This window comes from Bombina bombina, chromosome 1, assembly GCF_027579735.1.
Source record: "Bombina bombina isolate aBomBom1 chromosome 1, aBomBom1.pri, whole genome shotgun sequence".
In the NCBI taxonomy this organism is placed as follows: domain Eukaryota; kingdom Metazoa; phylum Chordata; class Amphibia; order Anura; family Bombinatoridae; genus Bombina; species Bombina bombina.
Genome location: NC_069499.1, coordinates 1,579,895,664 through 1,579,921,070, shown reverse-complemented (window position 1 = coordinate 1,579,921,070; position 25,407 = coordinate 1,579,895,664).

Below are 25,407 nucleotides of genomic sequence, written 5' to 3'. Positions count from 1 at the left end.
ACAGTTACGTGGCCAGCACATGTGACACACAGGGGATAAAACACAATTATGTGGCCAGCACATGTGACACACAGGGGTTAAAATGTGGTTACTTGCCCAGTACATGTGACACACAGTGGTTAAAACACATTTACTTGCCCAGCACATGACATAAAGTAGTTAAAACACAGTTACTTGCCCAGCACACGTGATGCACAGGGGTTAAATCACAGTAACTTGCCAGGCACACGTGATGCACAGGGGTTAAATCAGCCAAAGCGAATAGTCAGACGAGCCGGAATCAGGAACAAGGAAAACAGCAGAGTCAGGAACAAGCCAGGGATCAGGAACCAGGAAGGACGTCAGGCAGCCAGGTAATACACAGGAACTCTCACAAACAGGTCTGAGACAACGCAAAGGCAAAGCATACTGACCAGAGGCCCTTTAAATAATAAGTGATGACATCACAATTCTGAGACTGCATCCTGTTTCACATGGATGATGCACACCAGTCTGGCCATAAAAGGAAGTGCAGGAAGTGAGCAGCATCCCCCACAATGCACCAAGTCAGGAAGAGAGGTGAGTAAAATGGCTGCCAGCAGCACATGGCAAACACAACAGGGAAAAACCCTGACAGTACCCTGCCCTCAACGACCCCTCCCCCGCGGGAGGAAAAAAGGCTTATTGGGGAAACAGGCATGGAAGGCACAGAGGAGGGTGGGAGCATGAACATCAGAGGAGGGAACCCAAGAACGCTCCTCCGGACCATAGCCCCTCCAGTGAACCAAATACTGTACATCGCCCCTGGACATACGAGAGTAATAATGCTGCTGACCTCATACTCCTCATGGTTGTCAACAAAGATAGGATGGGGACGAGGCAACACAGTGGTAAACTGATTACAAACCAATGGTTTCAAGAGGGAGACATGAAAAACATTGGAGATGCGCATAGCAGGAGGAAGGTCAAGAGAGTAGGCCACAGGATTAACCCGTCGGAGTATTTTCGAAAAGGACCAACATATAAGGGAGCCAATTTATTGGAAGGCACACGAAGGTTCAAGTTGTGGGAGGACAGCCAAACTCTCTCACCAACCTGGTAGGAAGGTGCGGGCAGACGCCTACGATCAGCCTGGAACTTTTGGCGTTGCATAGAACGATGAAGGCAATCCTGAATCTGCACCCACATGGAACGGAGTTGCCAAAGATTCTCCTCCAAAGCCGGAATACCCTGAGACATGAATGAATCGGGCAACAAGGATGGTTGAAACCCATAAATCGCCATGAACGGGGATAACTTGGAGGAAGCATTAATAGCACTATTACAAGCAAACTCTGCCCAAGGTAACAGTTCAGACCAATTATTGTGGTGATCTGAGACATAGCAATGGAGGAACTGTTCCTGAGCTTGATTAGACCGTTCCGCAGCCCCATTGGATTGAGGGTGATATGCCGAGGAGAAGGAAAGCTGGATCCCCATTTGAGCACAAAAGGAACTCCAAAATCTGGAGACAAATTGGCTACCCCGGTCCGACACTATCTCCTTTGGTAACCCATGTAAACGGAAGACCTCCCGGGCAAAAATTGAAGCAAGCTCCTGAGCGGTAGGCAGCTTTATCAAGGGAATGCAATGTGACATTTTAGAAAAACGGTCAACCACCATAAGGATAACAGTATTGCCATTGGAAACAGGGAGCTCAACAATGAATCCCATGGAAAGATGTGTCCAAGGACGCTCACCATTAGCAATAGGTTGAAGAAGACCCATAGGAAGACGTCGAGAAGTCTTATTCTGTGCACAAACTGAGCAGGAGGCAACATATGCAGCAACATCAGAACGAAGACCTGGCCACCAGAATTGTCGAGTGACAGACCAAATCATTTGGTTCTTGCCTGGGTGACCTGCGGCTTTAGGATAGTGGTAAGTGTGCAAAAGTTTATTTTGAAGATTCTCAGGAACAATACACTTACCACTAGGTTTCTCAGGAGGTGCATTGGTATGTGCAGCCAGGATCTCCTCCCCCAAGGGAGAAGTCAAATTAGTACCTATGGTAGCCAAAATATGGTCAGGAGGTATAACAGGAGTAGGTACAGACTCCTCCTTGGACAGAGGCAAAAATTGTCGAGAGAGGGCATCAGCCCTAACATTCTTACTACCAGGCAGGTAGGAGACCACATAAATAAACCGAGACAAAAATAGCGCCCATCTGGCCTGTCGGGGCGACAAACGTTTTGCTTCAGATAGATAAGTTAAATTCTTGTGGTCAGTAAGAATGAGCACTGGCATGCTAGTACCCTCGAGAAGATGCCTCCATTCCTTGAGTGCCAAAATTATGGCCAGTAATTCCCTGTCACCAATTTCATAATTGCACTCCGCTGGAGACAATTTCTTAGAGAAGAAACCACACGGGTGCAAGGAACCGTCAGGTGTAGGACATTGAGACAAGAGGGCACCTACTCCAGTCTTAAACGCAGCGACCTCAAGAACCAAAGGCAGGACAGGGTTAGGATGAGCCAGAACTGGAGCGGCAACAAAGGCAGTCTTAAGACTATCAAAGACCTTAATGGCAATAGGTGACCAATGGAGTGGATCATTCTCTTTACGGGTCATGTCTGTGATAGGTTTGACCAAGGAAGAAAAGTTTTTAATAAACTTTCTATATTAATTGGCGAACCCCAAAAACGTTGAATAGACCGAAGACCAACTGGGCGAGGCCACTGCAGAACTGCAGATAACTTGTCAGGATCCATGGAGAACCCTTCAACAGAGATATTATAACCTAGGAAGGTTACTTGAGTCTGATGGAACTCACATTTCTTGAGTTTACAAAACAGGCCATTCTCACGTAGTCTCTGAAGAATCCGTGTAACATCAGAACGATGAGCCTCAAGTGTGGGTGAGTGTATGAGGATGTCGTCTAAGTACACCACAACACACTGTTGCAACATATCTTGTAGGAGATCATTAATAAATTCCTGAAAAACAGCAGGAGCATTACATAAGCCAAAGGGCATTACAAGATACTCATAATGCCCGCTCCTGGTGTTAAATGCTGTTTTCCATTTGTGACCCTCCTTAATCCTAACGAGATTGTACGCTCCTCTCAAATCAAGTTTAGTAAAGACCGTAGCTCTCTTGAGGCGGTCAAAGAGTTCTATAATGAGCGCGGAATAAGGTAAGCATTCTTAATGGTAAGACGATTAAGACCCCTATAATCGATACATGGTCTTAACTCACCACCCTTTTTCTTCACAAAGAAGAAGCCAGCCCCTGCAGGAGAGCAGGATTTGCGGATGACTCGACGTGACAGAGCATCGTCAACATACTCCTCCATAGCACAATTCTCTGCAACAGACAGAGGGTACACCCAGCCCCGAGGAGGAATGGCTCCGGGTTGCAGGTCTATGGCACAATCGTAAGACCGGTGAGGAGGCAACGTACTGGCATGCACCTTGTCAAACACGTCTAGGACCTCTCAGTACTCCTCTGGCAATTGAGATACCGAAGAAGTGCACAAGACTTTAACTGGTTTCCGAAGACAAGTGGAAATACATTGCGGGGACCACAACAACATTTTGGACCTGCGCCAGTTGAGACTGGGATTTTGCTTTTGGAGCCAGGGATAACCCAGAACAACCGAAAAATGCTGAGAGTTTATCACCTGGAACTGGAGGGTTTCAAAATGGAGAGCCCCAACAGCCATGGACAACGGAGCAGTTTCGTGAGTAATGAGTACGGGCTGAAGGGGCCTGCCATCAATGGCATCAATAGCAAGTGGAATGGACCGAGGCAAAACAGGAATGGAGTGCTTTGATACAAAAGCACTGTCAATGAAATAGCCCTCAGCACCGGAGTCAACAAGAGCCTGAGTGACTATGGAGGAGTCCACCCAGGAAAGGACAACCATGACCAAAGGTTTATCCTTAAGCGGTTCCGGGGACGAGGATAAACCACCCAAGGTCTGCCCCGACAAGACCTTAGGTGTGAGCGTTTCCTGGCCGTGTAGGACAAGACTTCAAAAGGTGGCCCTGTAACCCACAATAGAGGCAGAGCCCCTCCCTCCTCCTAAAGGCCCTCTCCAACACAGAGAGACACTTGAATCCCAACTGCATCGGCTCAGCAGTACCTGGTGACCCGGGACCAGGAGGCATGGGAGGAGAGGGAGGCATGGGTGGGAACAAACGCGTAGGAGACAACGGAACAGGAGGCTTCCGCAAGCGCTCCTTGAAAGAGGGCCTCTCTCTGAGTCTGATGTCAATTAGGATAAAAAAAGACACCAATGCCTCGAGATCCTCTGGTTAATCTCTGGCATCAACTTCATCTTTAATCACATCAGAGAGCCTATGAAAGAAGGCGGCAACAAGGGCTTCATTGTTCCAACCTACCTCTGCGGCAAGCGTACGGAACTCAATAGCATACTGAGCAACAGATCTTGTACCTTGCTGAATGGACATGAGTCGTTTAGCAGCAGAGGTGGAGCGAGCCGGAACATCAAATAACCTTCGAAAGGAGGCCACAAATTCAGGGTAATTTGAAATCACAGGTTTATTAGTCTCCCACAAGGGATTAGCCCAGGCAAGAGCTGTGTCGGAGAGTAACGAGATGAGAAATCCCACCTTAGCTCTGTCAGAGGGAAACACCTGAGGTAACATCTCAAAGTAAATGCCCACCTGGTTCAAAATCCCTCTGCACTGAATAGGATCACCTCCATATTGCTGAGGTAGAGGTGCAGAACCAGACATGCTCCTGGTAGGCATAGGTGCAGAAGCGGAAATAGGAGCAGCCATAACTTGCGGGACACTTTGGTCCAAATGTGCAGTGCGAGTCAGCAGGGTTTGCAGGTCTAGTGCAAATTGATCCAAGCCGTGATCCTGTACATCCATCCTGGAAATGATGGCAGGTAAAGGTGGATTATTAGCACCATCAGGATTTATGGCCTTTGCATAATGTCAGGGTGCCAGGAATCAGACTGAGACGAGAAGTGCAAAAATAATCACACCTTTATTAATAGCAAAAAATAATAAAAAGTCCACAAGTCAAATAACAAACCAGGAGTCAAAACTAGAGCTCGTAGTCAGACGAGCCGAATCAGGAGCCAAAGTAAATAGTCAGACGAGCCGGAATCAGGTACAAGGAAAACAGCAGAGTCAGGAACAAGCCAGGGATCAGGAACCAGGAAGGACGTCAGGAAGACAGGTAATGCACAGGAACTCTCACAAACAGGTCTGAGACAACGCAAAGGCAAAGCATACTGAACAGAGGCCCTTTAAATAATAAGTGATGACATCACAATTCTGAGACTGCATCCTGTCTCACATGGATGATGTACACCAGTCTGGCCATAAAAGGAAGTGCAGGAAGTGAGCATCATCCCCCACAATGCACCAAGTCAGGAAGAGAGGAGAGTAAAATGGCTGCCAGCAGCACATGGCAAACACAACAGGAAAAAACCCTGATACTGCCTGTAAAGAGACACACCGGTGAGACAATTTTGTTTCACCGTTGTGTCTCTTTACAGGCAGTCAGCCATGCTAACTGGTCTCACCGGTGTGTCTCTTTACAGGCAGTCAGACATGCTAACTGGTCTCACCGGTGTGTCTCTTTACAGGCAGTCAGACATGCTAACTGGTCTCACCGGTGTGTCTCTTTACAGGTAGTCAGCCATGCTAACTGGTCTCACCGGTGTGTCTGTTTACAGGCAGTCAGCCATGCTAACTGGTCTCACCGGTGTGTCTCTTTACAGGCAGTCAGCCATGCTAACTGGTCTCACCGGTGTGTCTCTTTACAGGCAGTCAGCCACGCTAACGGGTCTCACTGGTGTGTCTCTTTACAGGCATTCAGACATACTAACTGGTCTCACCGGTGTGTCTCTTTACAGGCAGTCAGCCACGCTAACGGGTCTCACTGGTGTGTCTCTTTACAGGCATTCAGACATACTAACTGGTCTCACCGGTCTGTCTCTTTACAGGCAGTCAGCCATTCTAGCGGGTCTCACCATTGTGTCTCTTTACAGGCACTCAGACATACTAACTGGTCTCACCAGTGTGTCTCTTTACAGGCAGTCAGCCATGCTAACTGGTCTCACCGGGTGTGTCTCTTTACAGGCAGGCAGCCATGCTAATTGGTCTCACCAGTGTGTCTCTTTACAGGCAGTCAGACATACTAACTGGTCTCACCGGTGTGTCTCTTTACAGGCAGTCAGTCATGTTAACTGGTCTCACCGGTGTGTCTCTTTACAGGCAGGCAGCCATGCTAATTGGTCTCACCAGTGTGTCTCTTTACAGGCAGTCAGACATACTAACTGGTCTCACCGGTGTGTCTCTTTATAGGCAGTAAGACATACTAACTGGTCTCACCGGTGTGTCTCTTTACACAGGCAGTCAGACATACTAACTGTTCTCACCGGTGTGTTTCTTTACAGGCAGTCAGACATACTAACTGGTCTCACCGGTGTGTGTCTTTACAGGCAGTCAGACATACTAACTGGTCTCACCGGTGTGTCTCTTTACATGCAGTCAGACATACTAACGGGTCTCACCGGGGTGTGTCTCTTTACAGGCAGTCAGCCATGCTAACTGGTCTCACCGGTGTGTCCAGTCAGCCATGCTAACTGGTCTCACCGGTGTGTCTCTTTACAGGCAGTCAGCCATGCTAACTGGTCTCACCGGTGTGTCCAGTCAGCCATGCTAACTGGTCTCACCGGTGTGTCTCTTTACAGGCAGTCAGCTATGCTAATTGGTCTCACCAGTGTGTCTCTTTACAGTCAGTCAGCCATGGTCTCCAGCCTCTCTTTCATGGAAAAACAGCCTTCTCCCTGAGACACAGACTACTCCTAGATAGCTGCTTATAAAGTCCTGAGCTAACTTAATAGGGAGCAGCTGTGAAACTGACTCAAGAGATTTAACTCTTTAGTTGCGGGGGGAAATTGCTCTCTCTAAGCGCCTGCTAATGTACACACCTTCCCTCACCCTGTCACACCCCATACATGTGACACACAGGGGTTAAAACACGGTTACTTGCCCAACACATGTGACAAACAGGGGTTAAAACACGACATGTGCACTGCTAAGATGGTGCTATTGAGTCAGTGGGGCCGATTTATTACGGCCCAAATTGGGCCGTATACACCTTTTTCCGTGCGAGCCTTCAGGCTCGCTGGAAACAGGAGTTATGAAGCAGCGGTCTTAAGATTGGGTTGATTGACACCCCTGCTAGCGGCCAATTGTCCACGGATCTGCAGGGGGCGGCATTGCACAAGCATTTTTAGTTAAATGGTTGTGCAATGATAAATGCCGACAGAGTATGCTGTCAGCATTTATCGATGTGTGGCGGACATGATTGCTACAGCGGATCATGTCTGTTCGCACTTTCAGAAATCGGCCCCAGTGACTTGTAGCTTTGCTCTTATTGCGTCTTTGTACAGGCGCAATCATGTGTGAAATTCATCGAGCAGTCACTCATGTTGTCTAGATTTATTTTATAGCGCTGCCTTATAACGTAGCGCTGGGTGTACAACAATAAATTGTGTAACCTTTTTACAAAGCTTGTGCTTTACATCACTTATTTATTATGGAACCCAGTTGGACTGAGCTGTACATATCCCATAGTCAGCACTTACTCTCAGCTATATCTGCACAGATCTTACCTACACGTAGCCATGAGACTCTGAGCCTGAAAGCACCTTTTGTTTGACGGCTCAATGCCAACTCAAGTGGCTCAGACATGATCTCACAACCTTATCTGTGCAGGAGACATTGGGTGAAAGGGGCTTGTGTTGATTTGATGTGAACATTTCTCCCAGACATCTGAGCCAGTGACCTTCACCCAGAGGTGCGTGCATGTCTGACCTTCGCACAGTGTGACGCTCCTCAGCTTTATGCTGTAAACTTCATCACCAGCTGCAAATATCACAAAAGACAAAGAAACTATCAAAAATAACCACTGGACCAGGGCCAGTTCTAGACAGGTAGGGCAGCATGACGGATACAGGGGGGCAGCTCATGCAGAGCTACAGGAAGGGAAGCTCATGTGAAGGATACAAGGGGCAGTTCATGTAGGGAGTACAGGGGCAGCTCATACTGGGGTACAGGAGGGGCATCTCATGCATGGGTATGGGGGCATCTTATGCAAGGGCTACAGGAGGGGCATCTCCCGCAGAGGTACAGGAGGGGCAGCTCATGCATGGGTATGGGGGCATCTTATGCAAGGGCTACAGGAGGGGCATCTCCCGCAGAGGTACAGGAGGGGCAGCTCATGCTGGGGGTATGAGGACATCTAATGCAGGGGCTACGGAAGCTGCATCTCATGCAGGGGGTATGAGGGGCATCTCATGCAGTTGGAATGGGGCATCTCATGCAGGGGCTACAGGATGGACAGCTTATGCAGGGGGTACAGGAGTGGCAACTCATGCAGGGGCTACAGGATGGACAGCTTATGCAGGGGGTACAGGAGAGACAGCTTATGCAGGGGGTACAGGAGAGACAGCTTATACAGAGGGTACAGGAGAGACAGCTTATACAGAGGGTACAGGAGGGGCAGCTCATGCAGGGGGTACAGGAGAGACAGCTTATACAGAGGGTACAGGAGTGGCAGCTCATGCAGGGGGTACAGGAGAGACAGCTTATACCGAGGGTACAGGAGGGGCAGCTCATGCAGGGGATACAGGAGAGACAGCTTATACAGAGGGTACAGGAGTGGCAGCTTATGCAGGGGGTACAGGAGGGACAGCTTATACAGAGGGCACAGGAGGGACAGCTTATGCAGGGGGTACAGGAGGGACAGCTCATGCAGGGGGTACAGGAGGGGCAGCTAATACAGAGGGTACAGTAGGGACAGCTTATGCTAAGTATACAGGAGAGACAGCTTATGCAGGAGGTACAAGAGGAACAGCTTATACAGTGGTTACAGGAGAGACAGCTTATGCAGGAGGTACAGGAGGAACAGCTTATACAGTGGGTACAGGAGAGACAGCTTATGAAGGAGGTACAGGAAGGGCAGCTCATGTAGGGGGGGCAGCTCTCGCAGGGCTACAGGAAGGGAAGCTCATGTGATGGATACAGGGGGCAGCTCATGTAGGGGTACAGTAGGGCCAGCTTATGCAGAGGGTACAGGAGGGACAGCTTATGCAGGGGGTACAGTAGGGGCAGCTCATGCAGGGGGTACAGTAGGGGCAGCTCATGTAGGGGGTACGGGGGCAGCTCATGTAGGGGCTACAGGAGGGGCAGCTCATGCTGGGGGTATGAGGGCATCTCATGCAGGGGCTACAGAAGGTGCATCTCATGCAGGGGGTATGGGGGGCATCTCATGCAGGAGGAATTGGGGCATCTCATGCAGGGGCTACAGAAGGGGCAGCTTATGCAGGGGGTACAGGAGGGACAGCTTATGCAGTGGGTACAGGAGGGACAGCTTATGCAGAGGGTACAGGAGGGGCAGCTTATGCAGGGGGTACAGGAGGGACAGCTTATGCAGGGGGTACAGGAGGGACAGCTTGTGCAGGGGGTACAGGAGAGACAGCTTATGCAGGGGGTACAGGAGGGACAGCTTGTGCAGGGGGTACAGGAGAGACAGCTTATGCAGGGGGTACAGGAGGGACAGCTTGTGCAGGGGGTACAGGAGAGACAGTTTATGCAGGGGTAAAGGAGGGACTGCTTATTCAGAGGGTACAGGAGGGGCAGATTATGAAGGGGTATGGGGCATCTCATGCAGGGGCTACAGGAGGGGCAGCTCATGCAGAGGGTACAGGAGGGGCAGCTCATGCAGGGGGTACAAGAGGAACAGCTTATGCAGGGGGTACAAGAGGGACAGCTTATGCAGGGGGTAAAGGAGAGACAGCTTATGCAGGGGGTACATGAGGGGCATCTTATGCATAGGTACATGAGTGGCAGCTCATACAGGGGTATTGGAGGGAAAGCTTATGCAAAGGGTACAGGAGGGACATCTAATGCAGGGGGTACAGGAGGGGCAGCTCATGCAGGGGGTACAGTAGGGGCAGTTTATGCAGGGGATACAGTAGAGGCAGCTTATGCAGGGGGTACAGTAGGGGCAGCTTATGCAGGGGGTACAGTAGAGGCAGCTCATGCAGGGGGTACACTAGGGGCAGCTTATGCAGGGGGTACAATAGGGGCAGCTTATGCAGAGGGTACAGGAGGGACAGCTTATGCAGGGGGTACAGTAGGGGCAGCTCATGCAGGGGGTACAGTAGGGGCAGCTTATGCAGGGGTACAGTAGAGGCAGCTTATGCAGGGGGTACAGTAGGGGCAGCTTATGCAGGGGGTACAATAGGGGCAGCTCATGCAGGGGGTACAGTAGGGGCAGCTCATGCAGGGGGTACAGTAGGGGCATCTTATGCAGAGGGTACAGGAGGGACAGCTTATGCAGGGGGTACAGTAGGGGCAGCTCATGCAGGGGGTACAGTAGGGGCAGCTCATGCAGGGGGTACAGTAGGGGCAGCTTATGCAGGGGGTACAGTAGGGGCAGCTCATGCAGGGGGTACAGTAGGGGCATCTTATGCAGAGGGTACAGGAGGGACAGCTTATGCAGGGGGTACAAGATAGACAGCTCATGCAGGGGGTAAAGGAGGGGCAGCTCATGCAGGGGGTACAGTAGGGGCAGCTTATGCAGGGGGTACAGGAGGGACAGCTCATGCAGGGGTACAGGAGGGGCAGCTCATGCAGGGGTACAGGAGGGACAGCTTATGAAGAGGGTACAGGAGGGACAGCTTTTGCAGAGGGTACAGGAGGGACAGCTCATGCAGGGGGTACAGTAGGGGCAGCTCATGCAGGGGGTACAGTAGAGGCAGCTCATGCAGGGAGTACAGTAGGGGCAGCTTATGCAGGGGGTACAGTAGGGCCAGCTTATGCAGAGGGTACAGGAGGGACAGCTTATGCAGGGGGTACAGTAGGGGCAGCTCATGCAGGGGGTACAGTAGGGGCAGCTCATGCAGGGGGTACAGTAGGGGCAGCTCATGCAGGGGGTACAGTAGGGGCAGCTTATGCAGGGGGTACAGTAGGGGCAGCTCATGCAGGGGGTACAGTAGGGGCAGCTCATGCAGGGGGTACAGTAGGGGCAGCTCATGCAGGGGGTACAGTAGTGGCAGCTCATGTAGGGGGTACAGTAGGGGCAGCTTATGCAGGGGGTACAGTAGGGGCAGCTCATGCAGGGGGTACAGTAGGGGCAGCTTATGCAGAGGGTACAGTAGGGGCAGCTCATGCAGGGGGTACAGTAGGGGCAGCTTATGCAGAGGGTACAGGAGGGACAGCTTATGCAGGGGGTACAGTAGGGGCAGCTCATGCAGGGGGTACAGTAGGGGCAGCTTATGCAGGGGGTACAGTGGGGGCAGCTCATGCAGGGGGTACAGTAGGGGCAGCTTATGCAGAGGGTAAAGGAGGGGTAGCTCATGCAGGGGCTAAAGGAGGGGCAGCTCATGCAGGGGTACAGGAGGGGCAGCTCATGCAGGGGTACAGGAAGGGCAGCTCATGCAGGGGTACAGGAGGGGCAGCTCATGGAGGGGGTACAGGAGGGACAGCTAATGCAGGGGGTACAGGAGGTGAAGCTCATGCAGGGCTTAAGAGGGGCAGCTAATGCAGGTGGTACAAGAGGTGAAGCTCATGCAGGGGGTACAGAAGGGGCAGCTCATACAGGGGGTACAAGGGGAGCAGCTCATGCAGGGGGTACAGGAGGGACAGTTCATGCAGGGGGTACAGAAGGGGCAGCTCATACAGGGGGTACAGGGGGAGCAGCTCATGCAGGGGGTACAAGAGGGACAGCTGAAGCAGGAGGTACAGAAGGGGCATCTCATGCAGGGGCTAGAGGAGGGGCAGCTCATGCAGGGGGTACATGGGGGAACTGCTCATGCAGGGGGTACAGTAGGGACAGCTAATGCAGGGGGTACAGGAGGGACAGCTAATGCAGGGGGTACAGGAGGGACAGCTAATGCAGGGGGTACAGTAGGGACAGCTAATGCAGGTGGTACAGAAGGGGCAGCTCATACAGGGGGTACAGGGGGAACTGCTCATGCAGGGGGTACAGAAGGGGCAGCTCATACAGGGGGTACAGGGGGAACTGCTCATGCAGGGGGTACAGAAGGGACAGCTCATACAGGGGGTACAGGGGGAACAGCTCATGCAGGGGGTACAGGAGGGACAGCTCATGCAGGGGGTACAGGAGGTGAAGCTCATGCAGGGCTTAAGAGGGGCAGCTAATGCAGGGGATAAAAGAGGTGAAGCTCATGCAGGGGGTACAGAAGGGGCATCTCATACAGGGGGTACAGGGGGAACAGCTCATGCAGGGGGTACAGGAGGGACAGCCCATGCAGGGGGTACAGGGGGAACAGCTGGGATTAGCATTCTGATTGGCTGCTTAAAGTTTGAGGTATATATTCCTTTTTTACATAGAGGTGTTCAGGTGATATTTTCTAGTCCGCTTTTTACAGCTATGCTGCATCACTTTCAAGTGCTTCAACATATGGGTATCATGTTGCAATTGTTACAAAATTGTATTTTATGGGGAAAAAAAATGAAATTGTGAAGTAAAAAAATGATTTAAGACACAGAGTAGACATTGTAATAAAACTACACTTTTTATCTGTTAAAACGTTTGTGAAATTCTTATTTATAACACAAAGTTCAAATTGTATTATTTTCCTTTTTGTAACATTGGTTTCCCCACCTCTGCTATTGAGCTGAACAGGGGTTCCATGGGTGTAGCTGAAATTTGTCCTCCAGGTCCAAAGTATTCTGTAAACATTTCCCCTGCATATCTTACTGATTTTGTTTTTTCTCACAAACTGAAGGTAGCAAGATTGTGTCAAAATATGCAAACCACTTATTACCCTCAAAGAAAAATACCTGCATATTAAAAAAGATGTGATTTTAGGGGACATGAAACCCAAAAAACTTTCTTTCATGATTTAGATAAAACATGCCATGTTAACTTTCCTACGGCTAGATTTAGAGTTTCGCGGCCAAAGGGGTGCGTTAGCTATGGGTGCTTTTTTTTCCCCGCACCTTTTAAATACCGCTGGTATTTAGAGTTCACAGAATGGCTGGGTTTTCAGTGCGTTAGGCTCCAAAAAGGGAGCGTAGAGCATAATTTAATGCCACTGCAACTCTAGATACCAGCGGTGCTTACGGGCGCGGCCAGCTTCAAAAACGTGCTTGTGCATGATATCCCCATAGAAAACAATGGGGCTGTTTGAGCTGAAAAAAAACCTAACACCTGCAAAAAAGCAGCGTTCAGCTCCTAATGCAGCCCCATTGTTTTCTATGGGGAAACGCTTCCTAAGTCTGCACCTCACACCCTAATATGAACCCCGAGTCTAAACACCCCTAACCTTACACTTATTAACCCCTAATCTGCCGCCCCCGCTATCGCTGACACCTGCATATTTTTTTAACCCCTAATCTGCCGCTCCGTAAACCGCCGCTACCTACATTATCCCTGTGTACCCCTAATCTGCTGCCCCTAACACCGCCGACCCCTATATTATATTTATTAACCCCTAATCTGCCCCCCTCAATGTCGCCTCCACCTGCCTACACTTATTAACCCCTAATCTGCAGAGTGGACCGCACCGCTACTATAATAAAGTTATTAACCCCTAATCCGCCTCACTCCCGCCTCAATAACCCTATAATAAATAGTATTAACCCCTAATCTGCCCTCCCTAACATCGCCGACACCTGCCGCTACTGTAATAAATGGATTAACCCCTAAAGCTAAGTCTAACCCTATCCCTAACACCACCCTAAGTTAAATATAATTTAAATCTAACTAAATAAATTAACTCTTATTAAATAAATTATTCATATTTAAAGCTAAATACTTACCTGTAAAATAAACCCTAATATAGCTACAATATAAATTATAATTATATTATAGCTATTTTAGGATTTATATTTATTTTACAGGTAACTTTGTATTTATTTTAACCAGGTACAATAGCTATTAAATAGTTAAGAACTATTTAATAGCTAAAATAGTTAAAATAATTACAAAATTACCTGTAAAATAAATCCTAACCTAAGTTACAATTAAACCTAACACTACACTATGGACTTCCGACTTCAGCCCGATGATGGATTTCTTCAGCCGCCGCTTGAATCCAGACTTCAGCCCGAGGATGGACGTCACTCTTCAGCCCCCCACTTGGGCTTGGATCAACACTTCTGAGGCTTGGATCAAGACTTCCGAGGACGGATTGGTGAACCTGGCATGGTGAAGATAAGGTAGGAAGATCTTCAGGGGCTTAGTGTTAGGTTTATTTAAGGGGGGTTTGGGTTAGATTAGGGGTATGTGGGTGGTGGGTTGTAATGTTGGGGGGGGGTATTGTATGTGTTTTTTTTACAGGCAAAAGAGCAGAATTCTTTGGGGCATGCCCCACAAAGGGCCCTGTTCAGGGCTGGTAAGGTAAAAGAGCTTTGAACTTTTTTAATTTAGAATAGGGTAGGGCATTTTTTATTTTGGGGGGCTTTGTTATTTTATTAGGGGGCTTAGAGTAGGTGTAATTAGTTTAAAATTGTTGTAATATTTTTCTAATGTTTGTAAATATTTTTTTATTTTTTGTAACTTAGTTCTTTTTATTTTTTGTACTTTAGTTAGTTTACTTAATTGTAGTTATTTGTAGGTATTTTATTTAATTAATTTATTGATAGTGTAGTTTTAGGTTTAATTGTAGATAATTGTAGGTATTTTATTTAATTAATTTATTGATAGTGTAGTGTTAGGTTTAATTGTAACTTAGGATAGGATTTATTTTACAGGTAATTTTGTAATTATTTTAACTAGGTAACTATTAAATAGTTATTAACTATTTAATAGCTATTGTACCTGGTTAAAATAAATACAAAGTTGCCTGTAAAATAAATATTAATCCTAAAATAGCTACAATATAATTATTATTTATATTGTAGCTATATTAGGGTTTATTTTACAGGTAAGTATTTAGATTTAAATAGGAATAATTTATTTAATAAGAGTTAATTTATTTTGTTAGAATAAAATTATATTTAACTTAGGGGGGTGTTAGTGTTAGGGTTAGACTTAGCTTTAGGGGTTAAAAAATTTATTAGAGTAGCGGTGAGCTCCGATCGGCAGATTAGGGGTTAATACTTGAAGTTAGGTGTCGGCGATGTTAGGGAGGGCAGATTAGGGGTTAATACTATTTATTATAGGGTTATTGAGGCGGGAGTGAGGCGGATTATGGGTTAATAACTTTATTATAATAGCGGCGCGGTCCGGTCGGCAGATTAGGGGTTAATAAGTGTAGGCAGGTGGAGGCGACGTTGAGGGGGGCAGATTAGGGGTTAATAAATATAATATAGGGGTCGGCGGTGTTAGGCGCAGCAGATTAGGGGTACATAGCTATAATGTAGGTGGCAGCGGTGTACGGAGCGGAAGATTAGGGGTTAATAATAATATGCAGGGGTCAGCGATACCGGGGGCGGCAGATTAGGGGTTAATAAATATAATATAGTGGTCGGCGGTGTTAGGGGCGGCAGATTAGGGGTTCATAGGGATAATGTAGGTGGCAGCGGTGTGCGGTCGGCAGATTAGGGGTTAAAAATTTTTAATAGAGTGGCGGCGATGTGGGGGGACCTCGTTTTTGGGGTACATAGGTAGTTTATGGGTGTTAGTGTACTTTAGAGCACAGTAGTTAAGAGCTTTATAAACCGGCGTTAGCCCAAAAAGCTCTTAACTACTGACTTTTTTCTGCGGCTGGAGTTTTGTCGTTAGATTTCTAACGCTCACTTCAGCTAAGACTCTAAATACCGGCGTTAGAAAGATCCCATTGAAAAGATAGGATATGCAAATGACGTAAGGGGATCTGCGGTATGGAAAAGTCGCGGCTGGAAAGTGAGCATTAGACCCTTTCCTGACTGACTCTAAATACCAGAGGGCGGTAAAAACCAGCGTTAGGAGCCTCTAACGCTGGTTTTGACGGCTACCGCCCAACTCTAAATCTAGGCCCAATTTACTTATTTTATCTATTTTGCTTCATTCTCTTGGTATCCTATGTTGAAGCAGCAATGAACTACTGGGATCTAGCTGGACACATCTGGTGATCAAATAACATGAGGCATCTATGTTCAGCTACCAATCAGTAGCACCTGAGTCTACCTAGGTATCCATTTTAACAAAGGATTCCAAAAGAACAAAACAAATTAGATAATAGAAGGTAAATTGTAAAGTTGTTTAAAATCACCTGCTCTATCTGAATAATGAGGGGGAAAAAAGCAACTATATTTCATGTCACTTTCAGATACTATACACTGCAAGCAGAGGATTCTGTTTTGTTTTTTGTGACAAGATTTACATTTAAAATGAGCTCATCTTGCAACTACTAATGCCAGGAAAAGCTGTCTAGCCTACATTTTTAAGCTCCAGATTTTGGAGTCAGCATGCTTTAAATTTTGGTATGTAGTTATAACTAATTTTGTTACACATTGTTCAGCTACCAATCAGCATCTCCTGGGTCTACCTAGGTATTCTTTTCAACAAAGGAAACCAAAAGAACAAAGCAAATTAGATAATATAAGTAAACTGGAAAGTTGTTTAAAATCACCTGCTCTATCTAACACATGAAAAAATAAAACTATGTTGTATGTCCCTTTAAGATATTATAGACTGCATCTGTTTTGTTTTTTGGCTACAAGATTCAAACTTTAAAGTAAGCTCCCTGCTCTCTGCTAACTTTGCTCTCTCCCTATTCATCTTGCAACTTCCTAGCCTACCTTTTAGACTCCAGATTTTGGAGTCAGCATGCTTTAAATTTTGGTATGTAGTTATAACTTATTTTGTGCCACCTGTATCTCTCCACCACAGTCTATGGGGCTGATTTATCAAAGCTTCAACAGATAATATGATGGAATCCACTTGAATCTAAACAACCCACAAACTAGTGAAATTTCCACCACTTTTGATTGAGAAATGCATAAGCACATGATTTTTGACATCAGCCAATCTGATTTAAATATACATTTTATAATATCACTAACGAATCAAATTGCTCGATACTTGTGTCATTGATCACTCATGATAACATGTAAGTGCCATTTGTTACATTGTGTATTATACTTTAAAAGTATGTATATGTGAAATTAGTATAAAAGATAAACATTGATGCTGACATTAGGACACAAAGTGTAATTTTTTGATATTTGATTAAATATAATCTTAAGATGATAGCTCAAAGGGATAGTCCACCTAACATTAAACTGTCATGAATCAGATACAGCAGAAATTAAAATCACCACTTTACTGTCATGCTATTTTTTAGTGTTTTTCTTCCAACTCTTGAATTTAATTTTCATTAAGAAATGTCATCTTATATGCCAGCCCATTTAATAACACCTGTGTAGGGGTGGTGTTTAAAACTACACTGCAGGGGGCGGAGATAACCGCTGAAGCAATCAGACATGTTTCCCTGAGGCTCCCACTAATGCAGCTCACGATGTGCACTGTAACCCCGGAAGTGAATCCAAGGGGCAAATGCCAAATTTAACGGAGTTGAAAAGTTACAATGTTATAAACCTCAAAAAGCTTGGAGTGCCGTAGCCTAAGTAGGGGATCAGTCCGCAGCAATAGTACTTGACAAGGAAAATGGCAGGCACTACACCAAAACCAATGTGGTAAAAAATATATCAAAATGTTATTATGGATCACTTAAAAAGAGTTAACAGACATGGCAGGCTAAAGAGATGCAAACAGGCTGATGCATTTCACGCCCCCTACAGGCGCTTACTCATAGACTACCCTTTTACAACTTCACACACAAGAGCTCACATCCACAAAGACAGCATATTTGAGTGTTTGCTCACAGTGGAAACAGCGGTACAGTACTCCTTTATGAAGAGGGTCTGACGGTGGGAAGCAACATCCATATCTCACAGACTTTACCCAATACTCTTCTAGAGTGGAAACACTAACCAAAGCAATCTCACTTCACCCACAGCCTTAAGGACCTGAGAAAATGATTGTACCGAGTGCTGCTTCATTGACCGGGGCCTTTGAACCCCCTCTCTCCTTAGCTCCTGACAACTGGAACGAAACAACACTCACAGAGAGACCAAACTGATGTGGATTATAGACAGAGTGAGGGCAGCTGCAAAGTGTATCACGTTTGTAAAACCACATCGCTATGGAGGAACTGCACACAGCCATACAATCTCTTGTTTTGGACTTTGAGGTCAAAATGAATAACCAGTTTGAGGACCTTATCCTGCTCTGCAAAGTGAGTAGATGTGACGTTCCCCTACTAGATGAGACCTTACCTGTAACGAATAGCATGTCTATTCCCTCTTCTTCTCATAGTAGAGTACTGACCCGGAAAAAGATCCTGGCTGAGGGGCAACAAGGGACCTTCAATGCTTAACCATATGGAGCATATGCGTGTAACCTGCAACCTCAGCAATCTGCAATGGTTAAATACAACTCGACTAGGCCCTTTGCTGATGCAGGGAGTGATGCGGCCGGCCTCCCTGGCTCTAGCTTTGACACCCCTGATCGGCTTAATAGAAAGCAGGATGCAGCATTAAAGAACAGAATCTAAAGTCTTCTATACCACTTGGATTAAAGGCCACTGCACGGAGCAGCTCGATACTTACCTCGGTGGGGTGCACCAGATACATGTCCTCCTTTACATGCATGGGGAAGACAGAACTTTCCTCTGCCTGCTTCTTCCCCTGTCTCAAAAGGTTGAAGGAGTTACTGAATCAGGACAGAACAGGTTGGACAATCAAATAAGGTACCTTAAGATCAACCGGTCTGGTATAGGCTGACACCCTCCTGACCACATGGCAGTCTTCATGCTCTTTCTGATGGCAGTAGAATTTGGTTTGGTTAGAAATGATATAGTACCTTGACCATTACAGAGGACTCTTATTTTTATGTTTGTTTATTTTTCTTTCTCTTCTGTTGATCTAACCCCCAAGGCGACTATGGGGCCGAATGATTTAGGTTACCTAACCCTGAGTGTTAGTACCTAATATGTATGTCCTTAAATTAGTTACCATTTACCTTTTTTACATTAGTTCTAAGAGAAATACAAGTTAATTACAGTGTGTTCATGTTAGTAAGAATCCATGGGGACTTTAACTGAGAATCCCATTAAACTATATCGGCTAGATTTAGAGTTTGGCGTTAGCCGTCAAAACCAGCGTTAGAGGCTCCTAACGCTGGTTTTGGGCTACCGCTGGTATTTAGAGTCAGTCAGGAAAGGGTCTAACGCTCACTTTCCAGCCGCGACTTTTCCATACTGCAGATCCCCCTACGCCATTTGCGTATCCTATCTTTTCAATGGGATCTTTATAACGCCGGTATTTAGAGTCTTGGCTGAAGTGAGCGTTAGAAATCTAACGACAAGACTCCAGCCACAGAAAAAAGCCAGGATTTAAGAGCTTTCTGGGCTAACGCCAGTTCATAAAGCTCTTAACTACTGTGCTCTAAAGTACACTAACACCCGTAAACTACCTATGTACCCCTAAACCGAAGCCCCTCCACATCGCTGCCACTCTATTACATTTTTTTAACCCCTAATCTGCCGACCGCACACCGCCGCCACCTACGTTATCCCTATGTACCTCTAATCTGCTGCCCCTAACACCACCGACCCCTATATTATATTTATTAACCCCTAATCTGCCGCCCCCAACGTCGCTGCTACCTTACCTACAATTATTAACCCCTAATCTGCCGACCGGACCTCACCACTACTATAATAAAGTTATTAACCCCTAATCCGCCTCACTAACCCTATAATAAATAGTATTAACCCCTAATCTGCCCTCCCTAACATCACCGACACCTAACTTCAAGTATTAACCCCTAATCTGCTGACCGGACCTCACCGCTACTCTATTAAATTTATTAACCCCTAAAGCTAATCCTAACCCTAACACTAACACCCCCCTAAGTTAAATATAATTTTTATCTTACGAAATAAATTAACTCTTATTAAATAAATTAATCCTAATTAAAGCTAAATATTTACCTGTAAAATAAACCCTAATATAGCTACAATATAAATTATAATTATATTGTAGCTATTTTAGGATTTTATATTTATTTTAAGCTCTTTTACCTTACCAGCCCTTAAAAGGGCCTTTTGCGGGGCATGCCCCAAAGAAATCAGCTCTTTTGCCTGTAAAAAATAACATACAATACCCCCCCCAACATTACAACCCTAATCCGCCTCACTAACCCTATAATAAATAGTATTAACCCCTAATCTGCCCTCCCTAACATCACCGACACCTAACTTCAAGTATTAACCCCTAATCTGCTGACCGGACCTCACCGCTACTCTATTAAATTTATTAACCCCTAAAGCTAACCCTAACCCTAACACTAACACCCCCCTAAGTTAAATATAATTTTTATCTTACGAAATAAATTAACTCTTATTAAATAAATTAATCCTAATTAAAGCTAAATACTTACCTGTAAAATAAACCCTAATATAGCTACAATATAAATTATAATTATATTGTAGCTATTTTAGGATTTTATATTTATTTTAAGCTCTTTTACCTTACCAGCCCTTAAAAGGGCCTTTTGCGGGGCATGCCCCAAAGAAATCAGCTCTTTTGCCTGTAAAAAATAACATACAATACCCCCCCCCAACATTACAACCCTAATCCGCCTCACTAACCCTATAATAAATAGTATTAACCCCTAATCTGCCCTCCCTAACATCACCGACACCTAACTTCAAGTATTAACCCCTAATCTGCTGACCGGACCTCACCGCTACTCTATTAAATTTATTAACCCCTAAAGCTAACCCTAACCCTAACACTAACACCCCCCTAAGTTAAATATAATTTTTATCTTACGAAATAAATTAACTCTTATTAAATAAATTAATCCTAATTAAAGCTAAATACTTACCTGTAAAATAAACCCTAATATAGCTACAATATAAATTATAATTATATTGTAGCTATTTTAGGATTTTATATTTATTTTAAGCTCTTTTACCTTACCAGCCCTTAAAAGGGCCTTTTGCGGGGCATGCCCCAAAGAAATCAGCTCTTTTGCCTGTAAAAAATAACATACAATACCCCCCCCAACATTACAACCCACCACCCACATACCCCTAATCTAACCCAAACCCCCCTTAAATAAACCTAACACTAAGCCCCTGAAGATCATCCTACCTTATCTTCACCACGCCGGGTATCACCGATTGGTCCAGGCTCCGAAGTCTTCATCCAAGCCCAAGCGGGGGCTGAAGAGATCCATCATCGGGCTGAAGTCTTCATCCTATCCGGGCAGAAGAGGAGATCCGGACCGGTAGACATCTTCATCCAAGCGGCATCTTCTATCTTCTTCCATCCGACGACGAGCGGCTCCATTTTCAACACCTCCGGCGCGGATCCATCCTCTTCTTCCAATGTCCTAACACAGAATGAAGGTTCCTTTAAGGGACGTCATCCAAGATGGCGTCCCTCGAATTCCAATTGGCTGATAGGATTCTATCAGCCAATCGGAATTAAGGTAGGAAAATTCTGATTTGCTGATGGAATCAGCCAATCAGATTCAAGTTCAATCCGATTGGCTGATTGGATCAGCCAATCAGATTGAGCTTGCATTCTATTGGCTGATCGGAACAGTCGGGAAGTCGTCGGTGAAGAAGGATGTTCCGCGTCGGCGGGATGAAGATGGATCTGGAAGAAAGAAGATTGAAGATGCCGCTTGATAGAAGACTTCAGCCGGATTATGGACCTCTTCAGCTCTCGCTTGGATCAAGACTTCAGCCGGATCATGGACATCTTCAGCCCCCGCTTGGCCCAAGACTTCAGCCGGATCATGGACATCTTCAGCCCCCGCTTGGGCTTGGATGAAGACTTTCGGAGCCTGGACCGATCTGTGATACCCGGCGTGGTGAAGATAAGGTAGGATGATCTTCAGGGGCTTAGTGTTAGGCTTATTTAAGGGGGGTTTGGGTTAGATTAGGGGTATGTGGGTGTTGGGTTGTAATGTTGGGGGGGTATTGTATGTTATTTTTTACAGGCAAAAGAGCTGAATTCTTTGGGGCATGCCCCGCAAAAGGCCCTTTTAAGGGCTGGTAAGGTAAAAGAGCTTTTCTATTTTAATTTTAGAATAGGGTAGGGCATTTTTTTATTTTGGGGGGCTTTGTTATTTTATTAGGGAGCTTAGAGTAGGTGTAATTAGCTTAAAATTGTTGTAATCTTTTTCTAATGTTTGTAAATTATTTTTTTTTTTTTTGTAACTTAGTTCTATTATTATTTTTTGTACTTTAGTTAGTTTATTTAATTGTATTTATTTGTAGGTATTTGTATGTCATTAATTTATTGATAGTGTAGTGTTAGGTTTAATTGTAGATAATTGTAGGTATTTTATGTAATTAATCTATTGATAGTGTAGTGTTAGGTTTAATTGTAACTTAGGTTAGGATTTATTTTACAGGTAATTTTGTAATTATTTTAACTAGGTAGCTATTAAATAGTTATTAACTATTTAATAGCTATTGTACCTGGTTAAAATAATTACAAAGTTGCCTGTAAAATAAATATTAATCCTAAAATAGCTTCAATATAATTATTAGTTATATTGTAGCTATATTAGGGTTTATTTTACAGGTAAGTATTTAGCTTTAATAGGAATAATTTATATAATAAGAGTTAATTTATTTCGTTAGATTTAAATTATATTTAATTTAGGGGGATGTTAGGGTTAGGGTTAGACTTAGCTTTAGGGGTTAATACATTTATTAGAGTAGCAGTGAGGTCCGGTCGGCAGATTAGGGGTTAATACTTGAAGTTAGGTAGCGTCAACGTTGGGGGGGGGGGCAGATTAGCGGTTAATAAATATAATATAGGGGTCGGCGGTGTTAGGGGCAGCAGATTAGGGGTACATAGGGATAATGTAGGTTAATACTATTTATTATAGGGTTATTGAGGCGGGAGTGAGGCGGATTAGGGGTTAATACATTTATTATAATAGCAGTGAGGTCCGGTCGGCAGATTAGGGGTTAATAATTGTAGGTAGGTAGCGTCGACGTTGGGGGGGGGAGATTAGGGGTTAATAAATATAATATAGGGGTTGGCGGTGTTAGGGGCAGCAGATTAGGGGTACATAGGGATAATGTAGGTTGCGGCGGTGTACGGAGCGGCAGATTAGGGGTAAATAATAATATGCAGGGGTCAGCGATAGCGGGGGCGGCAGATTAGGGGTTAATAAGTGTAAGGTTAGGGGTTTTTAGACTCGGGTACATGTTAGGGTGTTAGGTGCAGACATAGGAAGTGTTTCCCCATAGGAAACAATGGGGCTGCGTTAGGAGCTGAACGCTGCTTTTTTGTAGGTGTTAGACTTTTTTTCAGCCCAAACTGCCCCATTGGTTCCTATGGGGAAATCGTGCACGAGCACATTTTTGAAGCTGGCCGCGTCCGTAAGCACCGCTGGTATTGAGAGTTGCAGTGGCGGTAAATTATGCTCTACGCTCCTTTTTTGGAGCCTAACGCAGTCCTTCTGTGAACTCTAAATACCAGCGGTATTTAAAAGGTGCGGGGGAAAAAAAAGCAGCGTTAGCTACGTGGGTCGTTACCGACAAAACTCTAAATCTAGCCGTATATGTTTTCAAATGCCTTATAAAACACCTAGCCATCTTTAACCGTTAATATTAGCTTTGTCCTTCCCCCCCAACTTCATATATTAGAAAGTTGATAATAACATTATAAAAGGTGCAATAGCTCTCCTGGGGATTACCCAGATGAAAACACTATTTCCACTATTCTCACCGCTATTGAGACTTAAACCAGACTATAATACAAGGTACTTCTGCTTATGCAGGCATGCTATCATGCTATGTACCCCAATCCGACCCCCACACCTCATATATGGGTAGCCCCTCTTCTATTGATATTTCCTAAAACTAGTTTGCTTATAACCTTCACCATACCATAACAATGTTGGTCGACAAATCTTTATTATTAAGCTACCCCACATTAACAAAATGTTCAGTTGCTACACAAATCCCTCCCTATAATTAGATTTACAAATCTTAGCGAGCCCAAAAGCAGTCCCTTTTCCCGATGGAGGACCTAAGTTAAAAGAGAGGTCCCAGTTATATATGTCTAGCTTCCCTTGTTTGATCTCTATGAACTTAAGCACTTTTGTCAGTAAGTTTAGAAAGGTGTTTGTGTTACATTAATATTCTCTATTCAAATTATAGAATGTTATTTTGGTAGTCTCAGTTTAAACGTACCTTGGACTCACCTAAGCTATTTCTCAGGGGACCTAAGAATATACCCTAACTGTTTTGTTTTATTATGGATCACCAAAGTGTTCCTAGGTCCAATAGTATATGAGTTCTTTCTAAGGCCACATCGGGTTCCCTTACCTAATATGGCCCTAACTTACTAGTAGGTCTATAACTCCTTCCCTCGTAACTTTCTAGTAGCTACACCCTACTCCTTTGCTTTCCCCCGGTCCCACAGTGACGGAGTGCTTTTCAGTACCTCCCCCTCGCCACCATTACAAGACCTTATCCCAAAACCCAGTGTACTCCCAACCTCCTTGTATTTATTCATTACCCACCCTTCCTAGCTCATCTACTCATTTCCTCTGGTTCCTTATACACCCACACTAATCACTTTTCATTCACTCGCCCATAGCACTCTTCTAGATTCCCCTTACCCCATTACCACTAGACCTGAACCTTCTCATAAGCCTCCTTTCTTATATTTGTCTCATAATATTAACTAATTCTCCTACCAACTCCACCCCCCCATACCAAACGGCTCTTGCCCGCTGAATTATTGCTAGTTAATTTCTATCATTGGTCCAAGAGTGACCGTCTCTTTCAACTGAGCCCCTCCCCCATACCATTTATCTTCATTGGGGTCTAAGAGCAGCCTCACACAACATGGGAGGTATGTTAATGTTAACCCTATCAAAAATGAGATTTCATTGTACCAAGTCCATTTACTTATTCAATGATTGAAATTTGAGATGACTGACACGTGTTCAGAACTCCTATAACTGAAAATTCTTTCTTACACTTTAATACACAGACATGGATTGTCTTACAAAAGCACATACCTATTAGTTACCTGTTTAACTATATATTTACTATTTCCTTTATAGGAATGTTTATGGACATACTTGTTTTAAGAAAATACTTGTGTTTTCTATCATTATTGTTATAAGCTTACAAACCTGTTGTATTGCTAATTATTTACCATATCAACCTGTATATATTATGTATACTCCATGCTGTTGTAAATGGACAAAAGTTATATACGGTATTTGCGAAAAATCTCAATAAAAATTAAAAAAAAAAACTACACTGCAATCAGGAAGGGTTACACAGGTGCAGAGAAAAAACTGGCCCAGCTTTTAAAATATCCATTGTTTTCAAATAAATACCTATGATACCCTGATTACATGTTATATTCACAACTATTC